The sequence below is a fragment of the Stegodyphus dumicola genome, chromosome 4, assembly GCF_044657685.1.
Source record: "Stegodyphus dumicola isolate Sdum_Otavi_A_Nest chromosome 4, ASM4465768v1".
In the NCBI taxonomy this organism is placed as follows: domain Eukaryota; kingdom Metazoa; phylum Arthropoda; class Arachnida; order Araneae; family Eresidae; genus Stegodyphus; species Stegodyphus dumicola.
This window is the reverse complement of record NC_140771.1, coordinates 42771830-42786067: the sequence shown is the minus strand read 5'-3', so window position 1 is coordinate 42786067 and position 14238 is coordinate 42771830. Positions and strand designations below refer to the sequence as shown.

Here is a 14238-nt window from a genome sequence, read left to right as displayed (position 1 = left end):
ACAAAAACGATTTCCGACAATTTGATGTTCTATATTTTAAACTATATCTCCTGTTAATGTAAAAACTGTGCTTCAAGCATTCATTAAGCTAAAAAAGCACTTGCAAACTAAGCATTATTTCAAGTGTTGGTAGCTTAATACAATTTATCTCAAGATTACATGCAGATAAAAGTTTTTATAGCACACACAACAGATTTTTGTGTAAAGCCTCTCTGAAATAAATCACTTTTATGTCGCTATTCCCAAAGGATTTTTAATAGCTCATACGATTGATACTTAGATATTTAAGGAAAACCGAGTTTCTGATAAATGCCGATGAACCGAAAAGCTTTGTCTTGGAAGAGCTATAGCGCCTATTAACTAATTTTTTCTTAGGTATGGTTAATAAAATGGTTACTCAAATTACAATATAAACAATAAAATGGATTTTTCTGGTCATAGATATGGTCTGCATCCAGTCAGAAAATATATGGTTATAGTAAATGTTCTATCCTTTCTGAAAAGATGATGCTTTTCTTATAGAAGATTAGTTTGCAGATATTCTTATATTCTTTTTAAATTAAAATAACACCCAGTTTTGCCTTTCATAAAGCTAAAATTAAAAACGGAACACTTAGATGATTGCAATATCTATGCTACTTGAAAATACATTACTGTAGTTACTTTTATGGACAGTTTCAAAAATTATTTTTATTTTTACAAGAAGAGAGTTGAGATTTTCTCCCGTAGAGAACTTGGTTTCAAGTGTTTTTTATATAAATATTTTACAATCCTATTTTTTATATTTCAGTTTAATACATGAAACTACATTTTTATTCAAAAGAAAGAAAATAAAAATTGCTCTGAAAATTATTAAGACGACTAGTTGAATTACTTTAGTGACTGTCCCAAGAACAAGGCAAAAGCACAACACAATGCACTTGGAATTGCTGAGTAAAATGATTTGGGTAAGAAATGCACTACTCAAAACACTTAGAAGATAAAATTGCACATTAACAAAAATTTTAATATCTGATATATCATCCACAAGTGTTGTAAGTTACGAAAAAAAATTATGCATCGAAGAAGGGATTTTATTCTGGTTTTTTATCCGGAAAAAAGTGCACTTTTTGTACATATCATAAAAAGGGACAAAAAGTGTGATTTTTGGTATAGGAAGGAATTTTGTTAAGGGATATAATTTTTACTGACCGCAAGCAATGTTGCATACCCATCAGCTATGGAGTCAAGAATGAGCGATGGGGTATTCTCTCCTGTTCCCGTAGAAGATACTTCCAGTTGCTAAGCTGTTTCTTGGGGTGATAAGTGATCAGAAGTTCTTCTCTCCAGAACATCCCGAACATGTTCGATTGGATTCGTATCTGGAGAATATGCTGGTCAATCTAGGATTCCTTTATCGAAAAGGAAATCATCATCTAACCTAGCATATTCCATGAAAGCTAGCACGATAAAGTCATGAGAATGAATCCATCTCCAATTTATCATTCATGAGGGTTAACTCATCTCCAACTGCGACAGCCTAAGGGACTACACAACGTTTGAGGCTCTAATGAATATATCCTTGAAATCCTAGAGATCCATATCTGATTATGTACAAGTCGGCACGGCAATAAGTACAGATGCGGACCAAGATCATGACTTCATCTCCTCCAAATCGGACACTCACATTTACAAAAGCAAGATCATTCCGAGCGCTACATTCTATTGATAAGCCCCTTATTGTCATGTTAATATTGGGGTAACTGGCGTCAGGTAGAGTTTCTGACTCCTTATAATGATTATAGTTCGACCATCTCAAACGCAACCCTGGCTGGCATTCTGCCAAAACACTTAGACTCGTCCAAAAGGGGCGTTATTACTTGCTGCGACGTTGAAAGGTCACGTGAAAGTCTTCTCTTCTTCGGAGAGAGATATGCTGGAGGGAAAGAAAGTCCCTTTTCTTCCACACTATTTTGACAATAATTCGGTCCGAATGGCACATGCGTGTTTGCGCTCGTGGTCGTGGATGAGGCGGTCGAACTACATTACATTTGTCAGGTTGCATAATACTTACTGCATTTTTGAACTCAAAACATATTTATTACAATTACGAGAATCTCTTTACATATATATAATTCATGGATAAGCTAGAACAGTTATTGTAGTGAAGTATAGTACTCGTGACGTGAGAAACCTGCTCTCAGGTATTAAATAATAGCTTTTTAATTATGAGCTTTTGCATATTTAAGTATGAACTACCCACATGATTCTTACGATTTTAAATTTAACTTTTAAATGCAAAATTTGTTTTAAAAAATTTAATTTTAAACGGGTAAAAAGTTTGAAATTTGAAACATTTCTCCATGTTATTTGCTTTACATTTTCCCAAAGACAGGAAAAATAATAATTAAAATAATTAAAAAAGAAAAATATTAGGTAAAAGAAAATTTTATTGTATTTTACTAAAATTATTAAATCGTGTTACTTAAAATTTATTTTGTTCTTTATTTATTAGAGAGTCAGATGATACACCCATCCCCAATTATTTTACTATAGAAAATGATAGTGAAAAATCCTTTTGGAAACAAAATCAAATGCAATTTAATATAAAAGCGAAATCGGTGTCTGAATAATTTATTGCTCATCGAATCGTACTTACATTCTCAATGTATTATTCTTCCTTGGCTTTGTTCAGAAACTATTTGAGGAAACAATTGAAATGAACTTTAAAGGCAAGAGCCACTCGACACCAAATGAGCGCTTTTCAGACGATACTGACTTGTTGACACATACACTTCCTTTCAAGTTTAAAATGAAGTCTCGAGTGGTTTGTGACCATTAGGAGAAACAAAAACATTTTTCTTTACTTTTATTTATTAGCTTATTTTTTCTTCTTAATATTCGAAGTGGGATGGCAGCGCTTTCTGCGTGCAGAGAATGTAAGGGGGAAAAAGATTCAGAATAGTATAATAAAGATAGCTATTATTATATCGCTAAATGAAGGTAACTTTTAAGACATATATTTCATATATATATATAAAGAGAGAGAGACATATAAGTATAATTAATAAGGGATGGTATGAATAAAAATCTTTCCTTTCCTGAAAGCAATCAAAAACATTTTATGGCTGCGATTTTACACTGAAAATTACGTGTACATACCAGTATACGTAAGTAACTCGTATTTTTGAGAATTTTTAAGAAGGACAAACAATAATGTTAAAAACAATTATTTGCTAGATAGGTAAATTTGAACTCTTTTATGTCCGCAGACGATCATTTGTGGCAATAATCGCCATTTATCTATCATAGAATAACTTCGCGCATAAAATCTATAAGGTATTTATCCTGTCTTCTTAGCATGGCTTCGTGGTGTAATGGTTAGTACACTCGGCGCCTATTCGAGAGGTCCGAGGTTCGAGTCCCGGCGAGGGCATTGCTCATTTTTCATGACTCCTGCTTCCAAATAACCTAATGACTCTACAGCTTTTCAAATTATGCGCCAAAAAATTCACTACCACCATGTAGAATAACTTTTGAAAGAAAGGAAAATGGAGCTGATGCGAGAATAGTATCGCGTCATCATTTTTAATGATTTTAATGTAGGACTAAATCAAGAATGCCTTCAACATATACAATTAGAATATGGAAATAAAACTCCATTTCGTGTCACTATTTGCAGAATTTCGTAGAAAAATTGGCATGAAATTCTCTCCTAGATAAAGAACAAGCGGGAAAAGCTTTGATAGCTGTGGTTCTAGAAAATGTGTTGGCCATACGAAACATTTCAATCAATGATAATCGCTGTATATACTAAATGATACAGAAGGAACTTAACATTGGATTCGCAGCTACACTTTAAATTATTCACGAAGAATTACACGTTAACAAATTAATTTGTCTTTCTGTCCTCCATAAATTAACAGAGCGAAGCGTGTTAGAATCGGAAAAGGAATCTTAAAGTTACTTTATAATGATGAACACTTCATAATTTCTATGACACGCATATACCGTTTTGTTTTTTGAATGTTCCAACACTTCAAGAAATTGAAATAGCGATGAAAACAGTAATGCATGCCGTTTTCTTCAGAAATGCACGTCTGGTCAAAATCATCAAGTTAGGGAAACAGAAAATAGATACATCTAACTGGTTCACCATTAAGTATATTGTAGAAATTCTTCGAGAAGTGAATATTAAGGAACAAATGCTTCACCATTATAATGTATCTTCTCATTCAGCAAGACTGACAATCGAATTTTTAGAACAAAACCATATCAAAGTGATAGAACATTCATTCTATTCTTCTGATTTATTCATTTATTCTATTCCTTTGGCTATTTTTAAATCTAAAACATTTATGTGGTCATTGTTTTCCTTCCGAAATTGAGTCTAATGAATCGGTGATAGCATATTTTCATCGATTTCAGGAAATAGATAGTTTGAAGAAATTAATTTAGAAAAGTCGCCTGTAAAAGTTTATTGGAGTTATAGAAAATTAATTTGAACACGCCTATGATTTGGTAAGTTTAACTATTTGGTTGTATCTCAGGATGACCCTCGTTCAGTAAGGAAATTTCTCTTTCGGAAAAAGATATTTATTAACTTATGGTGGGATTCGGCCACATCTGCACTTATGTTAGTACATTATCTTAAGATGAGGAGGGCAAATAAAATTTGTTGTAGACATTATGAAGTCCAGTGAAAACACCGCGGATGAAAATGATGATGATGGTGTGATGACGATTGTGATTAAATTAAGGGAACGAGATGAGGATCCTTGGGAACAGGTTAAACAGCTGAAGAGGAACCAAAGATTTAAGTGCTCTTTTACCATTCTCATTAGCTTTTTGTCTTTCAGTGTAGAAGGTAACTTTTGCATTTGATTTTTCTTCTTCCTGTTTCTATCATATCCTAAATATTGACTTCTCGCTAATAGCCAAGATATATCACGATTTATCTTAAGCTTAGAAGCACTGGTAACACCTCTATTCTTACGCTCTGATATAAGAAATTTCTAACAATGAAAGTTACTTGTGAGAATAATGAGATTTCTAAAAGCAGAGGAAAATTAAAGGGGAAACACTGCGCAAGTACAGAAAAGTTGCTTGAACCGCTGTCCCCTATTGACATTTTTATAGTCATTAGGGGAAGAGATATACTAAGAAAATCGTGATTCTGCTAGGCGCCTTGTAACCTGAGTATATGCATGAGATTCTGAAGTTAACCATTTTCATCATCCTCCCATTCAGTTACATCCGTTAGGGAAGAGTATGAACGTCATGGAGTAAGGAAGAAGATCGTACAAATCCGTGGATCTGGAGGTACGACTATAAAGGATAAGTACAAATATCTCAAGTATTCAAAGAAAACAGCAATATTACTAGCAAATCAGACAGCGCAATGTTGTGAAGATAAATAAGTAAGCTTAATACGAAATCATAAGGGGGGGAAATTGCAAACTGTTAAATTAGAATTCATAGAAGTTAACTAGAATAAACAACCATATTTAATATCTGAAACTTACATTTAACTATTCATAAAATCCTAATTTTATTTCTTAAAGTTTAAAAAGAAAGCTTTAATGACACCTCAGAAAATTTAAATGTATATATTTCAGAGAAAACTGGTTGTTTATTGCTGATATTTTAGAAATATTAATTTACTTTTAGTCTCAATTTGTTTTAATTGAACAAAGAGTTATTTTCATTTTTCTGCTGAAAGAATTGTAAGACATATTTCAATAAAACGGAACTGTTTATATAGACTTTAAGAAATAAAATTTGGATTCGGTAATGTTGATTGATACAAATTCCGACTTTTCTGAGATTACCAACGAATTTAAACTTGAACTGACTAACATTTAAGATTCTAACCTAAAAATGTGCTACATAAGCTTGGGCTGCAACTGAAATCGATCTGGATAAAACATGAAGTGCTTTAAGATTTTCACCGAATTGCAGTTTCCTGAAGATGACAGATAATATACTTACATATAAATATTGCCTTCAATCATAATAAAATTATAATATAAGAAATAAATTTAAATATTGAAAATTAAGACGCTAAGACATGCGCTAGCAAAGATTTTAAAAGGTATGTAAAGTTTACACATATTTACACACATATATATATAATAGTCATCAAATACAACGCGGTGTAGATTTTAAACAAATGTAGAGAAAACATATTTAATAAACAATAAGTCAGAACTACTGTTCATTAGCCAGGTGAGCAGACTTTGCCAATTTCTCCACCAAGCACAACCGGAACCAATGTCGACAGTACGTCATTTGTGTCCTCAAATTATTCACACCCATAGATTCCATCCAGTTAATCTGCAATCCTAATGTCAGTGACATCTTCTTATGTTTATAATAGGCCCAACAACAGTTCCGGCTAAGAGAGAGGGGAAGGTCAGGTTGAAAGATCAAGCGACCTCATCCAAGATCCAAGGTTGTTCAAGGATCCTTCAGGAAGGTCTCTTCCGCCGGTGCATCCTTTTCAACCGAAAATGGGCGCTCATGGGTGGATGGCTGGCCATGAATACTCGATGAGATTGGTGCCTGACGGATGCGAAATGAGATATAAACCACGCTTTGCACATAACAATTTTTGTTCTATATGGCTGATAGCTAAGCTGGCTCACATTATGTCGCCATGACGGGTCAATTTCTTTTTCCTTCAGACACTTTAAAGTTCCAGCCAGTGCTCCAACGCCTTTGTGATGAGGAATGCGGAATAAGAGAATAGACGTATTATTTAGAAGACTTAATTAGATACTGTTTGTTTTTCGGGGAAGTGCAAAACTTCCTTGCTTTCTTTATGTAATAGCTTTTGCTGAATACGTACATTTAATAATTTACTTGCCGAAAGAAACAGGATCTGTTGGTTAAGTGGCTTCGAGAATCAAATAAATTGCATTCGAAAATTCTTAATTTTTTAGAAGGTAACTGAACTCAACTTCATCATTTACTTCTTAGAAATTGTCTAACCATTTAAGAATTTATGGAAGTTTTTGGATTCTTCGATTTTAAGCCTTGAGTATGTGATCTGATCGCACTACGCTTTTAAAAGTATTGTAGATCATACTTTAGTTAATTTTGAATGAAATTTGGTTAATATCATGTATTTATAACGATATTGCAGTTTTAAATAATGATGACCTTAATTCACATAGCAAGCTATTTTTTACATGTAATGTAGTAATACCCTGATCAACATTCAGAATGCGTTCCTGGAATACAAAACGCTTTATGAAACTGAATTAAATAGTCATAAATTTCGATGCAACACATATGAGGCCTCCATTTTGCAAGCTTTTTAAAACTTTTTACTTTGTTTCATAGATTTATTTAATACACTTCTTTTGAAATATTTTTTTAAATTAAAGTTAATTAATCAACTTAATTAAATAGATAAAAATACTGATGTTGCGAACCCTTAAAAGCAAAAATACAACAGTAATCAAAATGCAATGTACTATTTTATTTCAGACATTTTCTCTTTGGGATCAAACATCTTTTTACTTTTTCTGTATTTTCTTAAGAATTATCTGTATTCATTAATTATTCTGTATTAAATTGGATATAGCCAATTTCGATCCATTTTTTTTAACATCCAGAAAAAATATATTTGATGTGTTTATTGTGCTCAGTTCGCAGATTTTGTGTCTTGGTAAAATAGAAAGTATTGCCACATGAGAGAAGTATCTGCTGCAAGGCTCGTGAGGAAGAGATCGAGTGACGACTAAGTCTTGAATGTCTTATCTTTATTCAACTAGTTAGTCTTCCATTTATTAAATGACAAGTCTTCACATGCTGTAATTTAGGATAAAATAACATCATAAAAAACTTTCTTATAGCATTTGAATAAGATTTTATGTTATATAAATTTTATTTCTGTGGTTCTAATTTTAAGTGATAAATTAAAATCTGCATACAAAGATCAGATTGCAGTTTTTAAAATTATATAATTCATTTATTTTCCTTTTGTAAATATCTTTTAAACTTTATCAGGGTCAATGTTCCTTCTTACCTTCTTCGGGAACATGCAAGGACCTGACTCGGAACAGAGAGCTTACTAAAGCTATGTTCACTAATTGTGGGAAGTAGACAGGATACACAAGAAGGGTATACAAAACCCTTTATTTTTCTCTATTTACAATAACTTCCGTACTTCGGAATACACCGACCCGCTACTTGGGGTCTAACGTAAAAATATAAAAATAGAACTAAACTCAAATTTAACCTTAAAATAATAAACGTGGAAGATTGGCCTTATATTAACAGGAAGCGTATGTAGTACAGAGAACTGTGAACACTACAATACGTTTAAAAATTATCAAGAGGATTAAAACCTCTGGCCTGGAAGGCAACCAGCAACTGCGTAACTTCTAAGGTAAGCGGCCTGCTTCGACTCACTGCTTCCTCTCTCTCGCTTGGCAAAATGCCACAACTTAAATACTTGGCGTTCGCCAGACAAACTTTGCATAAAAACCTTAACGCTTATAATTCTGTCCGGAAGTAGAAAATAAGAAGTGATAGTAAAGATTTAAAATAAAATAAACGTTAGTAAAACTTAAGATCCTTACAACTTTGCTTAATTTTAACAGTAAATTTTAATATTTCGGAGATTGCAGATTTTTTTCTGTTGAATTTGTCCTGTCAGTCGCATTATTTTCAGACTGATTTATCTATCCAAATTGAAACACTTGGCTTTCGAAGCTTGATTATTTTCTCTTGAAGTCAGTCCCCTCCCTATAGTTAATTATATTTCTGTTACTGACTGTTAAAACGACTATAAATATCTGAAAATAACGAACAACATTTGTTTCAAAGCTACCCAACGGTTATTTCACGAAGCAGAAGCAAAATTAGCATTGTTCTCTACCAAGAAGACTTGTTTCTCATTAGGACAAGCTGTTCTCAAAGAATTCAGCCGCTCCGCATATGAGCTGTGAATCCGCTTTTCACAGCTTGCCCTGTCGGTTAGAAAATTATGTACGTTGAGAAGTTTTTGATTGTTATATTCTAAAGTTTCTGCAACATCTGGATTTTTGTCTCCCAAACGCAGAAACGAATGCCGACACTAACGCCCAAACATATGTTTGTAAAATGACTGCGTTTTAAAGGTAAGGAACTAGGTAATTTTTACCTTCATGAATTTCTGAGATCCGTTACATTCAGAGCAAAGCACAGCTTTGCTATTATGAGCTTCTCTATTTTTTTAAATCATAAGCAAAATAACAGACTTCATGGCTGATAGCCGCTTCCTGAAATGAGCAGGTTTTTAAGTTTTACTCAGTTAAAATTCATTAAGGAATTGTAAAAATCACATATAAGAGTACGCGAATGCTGATAGAAAGTTTAAGGCAGTAGTAGACTAAAATGGTTTTCATTGAAAATCTCTAAATTTTTCGAAGAAGAGTGGCGTGAGTCTCTCCTTTTCAAAGAGCAAAGATATTTTGTTAATTTTAAATAGAAAAATTTCTCTTCTCATTTTCAAAAACGCAAATCGAAGTATAGTGGAAAAAAGCAGTTTTGTGACCCAACATTATTGCATGTAATTTCATACTCTGGAAATGATGAGGAAAACCTTTACAAAATATTGTACCCTATTAACCTTATTTTATTTCAAAAAATTTTTGTATAACATTCCAGCAATAACTGATTTTTTTGTGATGAGGAACCTATTGTAATTATTAAAATTATGGGCACAATATTATATAAATATTTGGATGTTCATTCACGATAGAAAAATACAGATCAGCAGAAAAAGGACTAAGCACAGTATTCTGAACTGGAAAGAAAAGCATATTCGATGCTTGAAGAACAGATGAAATTGTAACAGATTCCTACAAAATGTAGGAATTATTACATGTCACAAAAATAGTTTGTCTCACCAAAAGTTGGCAGATTGTGTGACACTTCATATAATAGTTTTTTTTTTAAATTAAAATCGAATGTTCTTATATGAGAATTTATTTGAACAAGCATATCCGAATAATAAAAATTTGAGTCTAACAGTCTTTAACATATAAATGATTGAGAGTAATTAGAGGTAGGAAAAATTTAAAATTTTCTCAGATCCGAATAAGAATTGTGAAAATTTCTCGAAACCTTCGACTCTCGAAAAGCAAATTTTGAAATCTTTTTTGAATAACGAAATGACCTTGAATAATGAAAAACAAAATTTGAAATACAGTTTATAAAATGCAATTATATCTATTAAAACAATATAAATAAGATTTAACAAATAAAGTACATGATTAAAACTTTCGAATTTTGAGGTTCATTTTCTTAACATAATTTGACAAAAAAATACTGGAATGATAGTTTAATTTTTAACGCTTTTCCAAAATATTTTTAAAGTAAAGCAAATAAATGTAAAGGGGATAGGATTATTATAAAAATTAACTTAGTACTAAACACGGAAAGTTAAATTATTAGCATAAAACCAAAAAATATGGTACATAATGCTACCATGAAGTGATATTAGTAATTCAGATCCACTAAAATTGCAGCAAACGTGTTCTCCTTTCGAACTTTAGTTTCTATTGGGAGTCAATAAAGTTAATATTTCCGAAATTTTGAGTTAAAATATTTAACGATTTTTTTTTAAGATTCGGAGATTCGAATGATGAAAAAGGCTCTGTGAAGAACTAAATAATTGAAACTCAGTCTTTTACAGAGTTTATGGGATTCGATGATTTGAATGCCCCATTCCTAGAAATAGTAATGTTCTTAAAGTCTCAAAAGCACTGAAGTTTCTTAAGATGCGGAACTTTATTATATTATTAATGATTTTTTCTGAAAAGAATGCTGTTGAGAAATTTACAGATATCGAGTTTCTTCCACATCAATTTCAATAAGACTAGACCCAGATGCGCAGCACGACACAGGCCCTTGAACTTTGAAACTACATATTTACGTATCTTCGTCTCCGCTTGTCCAAAGTTCGAAGCACATGGTCCAGGTTCATTAGCTGGCCGCAGACAGGACTGTGGCCCCCAGGAGAGAAAAAATAAGGCTGGCGCTCTTTTTAGAGCGCTTGCCTTTGAAATGCACACCATGAGGTGGAGAGGATGGGCGGGAATCCAGAATCCAGGCATTCTTTTTATGATTAACCTGTCATGTACCCATAGCGAGAAACAATCCCAAGGCCTGAGTTGGTCATCAAATATTCAGTATGTACGGACAGGATAAATTACAATATAACAAGCAAGCGAAGAGGTTTAAAATATTTCAGGCTAGATTTTAAACGTTCATGATAAAAGAAACTTTTTAAGTTCCTTTTTCCGTTTGAGGAACATGTAATCTTCTTTTTTATGTGATAAATATTTTTCAAGACCTATATTCTAAATGAGTACATAGAATTTCTATTTTCCAATATATATGTTTATATATAAATATAGTTTTATATAAATATAGTTTTTAAACCTACTCTAATGGCTTGTTTTTATTATGGATAAATATTTTTTTCTTCTGCCATTTGACAAATTGCAAAGCGGCATATTTCCAAAACGAATAAACATGGATCCATTGACATACCTTTTAACATTTGGAAGTGAAACATGTTGTATCAAACTTTAAGTCCCAAAAAAGCAAAATCTAATCGAACATAAAATAATTTTATAATTGATAAAATGTAAATTAAGAACGATTATCTCTATGGAACTTAATATATTTCCCTGAGAATAACATAAATTCGAATCTGTCCACTTTAGAAAGCTCTTCACGATGAAGATCCTTCAACAGATATTTCACAAGCATTTTCCTCATATTTGCTATTATATATCTGTTTATTTCAAATACAGTGGCAGAATGCATTTTGAGTAAAGAACGTTTTTGAAGACAAATTATTAAAAAAGACAGTCCTTTTATCATGAGGAATACTTTCTTCTGCAGAACAGAGTCAGGGGCTTTTGCCTTTTAAAATACATTGAAATTTTTAATTTCAAAGAACTGGTAAATAAACTTTTAATTTTACTATTGTATACTGATCAAGAAAAGCTTTTCATTTGATAGCGCAATAATTATTATTTGAATAATTACATGATGATGAAAATTTATTTAATTACTTTTAATAACTTTATGATAAATAGGTAAATTTATTTTACATAGCACTTGCAAATGTCCGTGACGTTCAGCGTATTTATATTCTTCATTACACTGTGATAAACAAGCTATGTGCTTCGCATATTATTGCAAAAAAAAAAAAAAAAAAAAAAAAAAAAAGCTGAAATACAAAAAATGATGCACTACATACGAAAGGTATTAGTGGGATGGCAGAATTTCCATAATGTGTATTATTATTTTAACACATTTTCATTAACGATTTAAATCTATTTAATGGAAACAGATTTTCCGAATACATTTACTAAGTTACCAAAATTTTTAAGCATTGCTGAAAAGAAGCTTTGAGTAAAATATTGTTAAAACTCAAGACTGAATTTAACTGTTTGTCAGTTAAATTTATGCGCATTTAATCTTCTGCCTTTTTATATATTCTTTAATTTTTGTTAGCCAGTTAGCAGCATATATAGCAGCTATTGTGAAGCAAGACGTTCTATACAATTTTATGACATGATCCTTGACTTAAAAGTAACCACATCTAACTTACTTACGTATACTTTCTCAATGATAAACTTCGTTTACATCTTTCCGTCATAAATCTGATATCTGCCACTAAGTAACTGCTGAGTAATTTCGCAGTTAATTTGGAGGTTTTCTGTTGTTTCTTTCCTGTGAAATATAAAAGTAATCATAAATGTTTTAAACGCTCGTTAACTAAAAAAAAAAATAAATAAAAAATAAATATCCAATGCCTTGTTGGTTAAAACTAAAAGCTATTCACTGAGATAAAATTTAGCTGTTAATTGTGAAAAAATAATTACAAACAATCTGGGGAAAACATTTTTTAAATTACTATGTTTGCTACTTGTTTAATCTCAAAATAATGAATTTAAAATCAGATTTATGGAAATCTAATTATATTTCCTGTTCTCAAGAAATCTTTCCTTAATTCAGTGTATGATAGAAAAGGAAACCTCACATCTTGGTTTCATAGAATCTACTAAACTCTTGATTAAGTCTTGTTGAAATGCAAGCGATCTTCCGAAAAGGCATTTTTCAGAACTTGGAGAGCCCACGGTGGCATTTGTCGCTTTGTAATTCGGTTGTCTAAGGCATCTCATATCTGTTTACTTTCAAATATGGTGACTAAGTTGACCAAGCCATTCGGATGATATCTTCTCTTTACAAGCGTTCTGTTACCAGATGCTCGCTGCTGATAAACAATGTCCCCCTTTAGAAAAATTTGGGCCAATAACATCCCTAAATAGCCTTATATGTGGTTTCAAGACCTCATCCTCCTACCAGTGGCCGGTTACAGAACCTCCATCAAAGATATGCAGAAATATGCAGCTCAGTGCGTCCTTTGAGATTTCACCCCAAACCATACACTGGGTATGCAAAAACTGGAACTTTCAGGGTCAATAGAGGGCAAGGTGCGGGTCCTCTCTCCGGATCAAAATACGTCTAGAATCAGAGTTCAGGCATCATCTGGACTCATTAGTAAACAGTACACAGTGCCATTCATTTTGGTTCTATTAAACACCATTTTAAATGGGCTTGTGAAAGGTGAGGCCGAAATTATTGGTTTTCTTGGATTGAGCCTAACATTGCAAAGCCTCTTGTTTGGTAGCAGAACGGCTGATTCTAGTTCCTGTGGCAGCCCGAATGTCTAAAATCAACTCACTTATAATCACTGCATGGTTTCTTCAAGCCAAAAGTGAAAGGAAATGGTCTTCAGACGCAGGTGTTATTTTTGGCTCCTTGAATCGATTTTCTACTAATTCTTTGTTTAAACAGAAGTTCCAGTTTCTTAATATGACTGTTCAGATCTTGAGCGAGCTCCATTTGTGTTTGTGCCTCCATGAGCTTAACAATCAACCGCCATTTTTGCCGTTCCTTTAAATTATAACTAATGAATATTGATCACCCTGAGAAATACTTTTATCTTTAAACAATATTAGACTAGAGCTGGAACAAGGCAGAGGGCCTCAGTTGAATAACTAGAAAAGATGCAGAATTATCTATGAAAATTTAGAAAATAATTTTTTAAGAGAGAAATTACAATAATTAACTTTCAATTCTGGAACAAATCTAGAAATATCCAAAGAATTATACGTTATAAAACAATCCAGCTGAATCAAGAGAAGAATTAATCACGTTACTTTTTTCTCAAAACTTTTGATG

At 32.2% G+C, this 14238-nt stretch overlaps 1 long non-coding RNA gene across 1 annotated transcript in view; it reads right to left on the bottom strand.

Annotated features, from left to right (window-relative positions):
- LOC146997528 (uncharacterized) overlaps nucleotides 1–12723 on the bottom strand; it is an 83763-nt gene extending 71040 nt beyond the window's left edge. Inside the window, exon 1 of the long non-coding RNA XR_015040485.1 lies at nucleotides 12606–12723. This is a non-coding gene — a long non-coding RNA (uncharacterized LOC146997528). The remainder of the gene's footprint in view (nucleotides 1–12605) is intronic.
- Between the last annotated feature and the right edge of the window lie 1515 nt (nucleotides 12724–14238).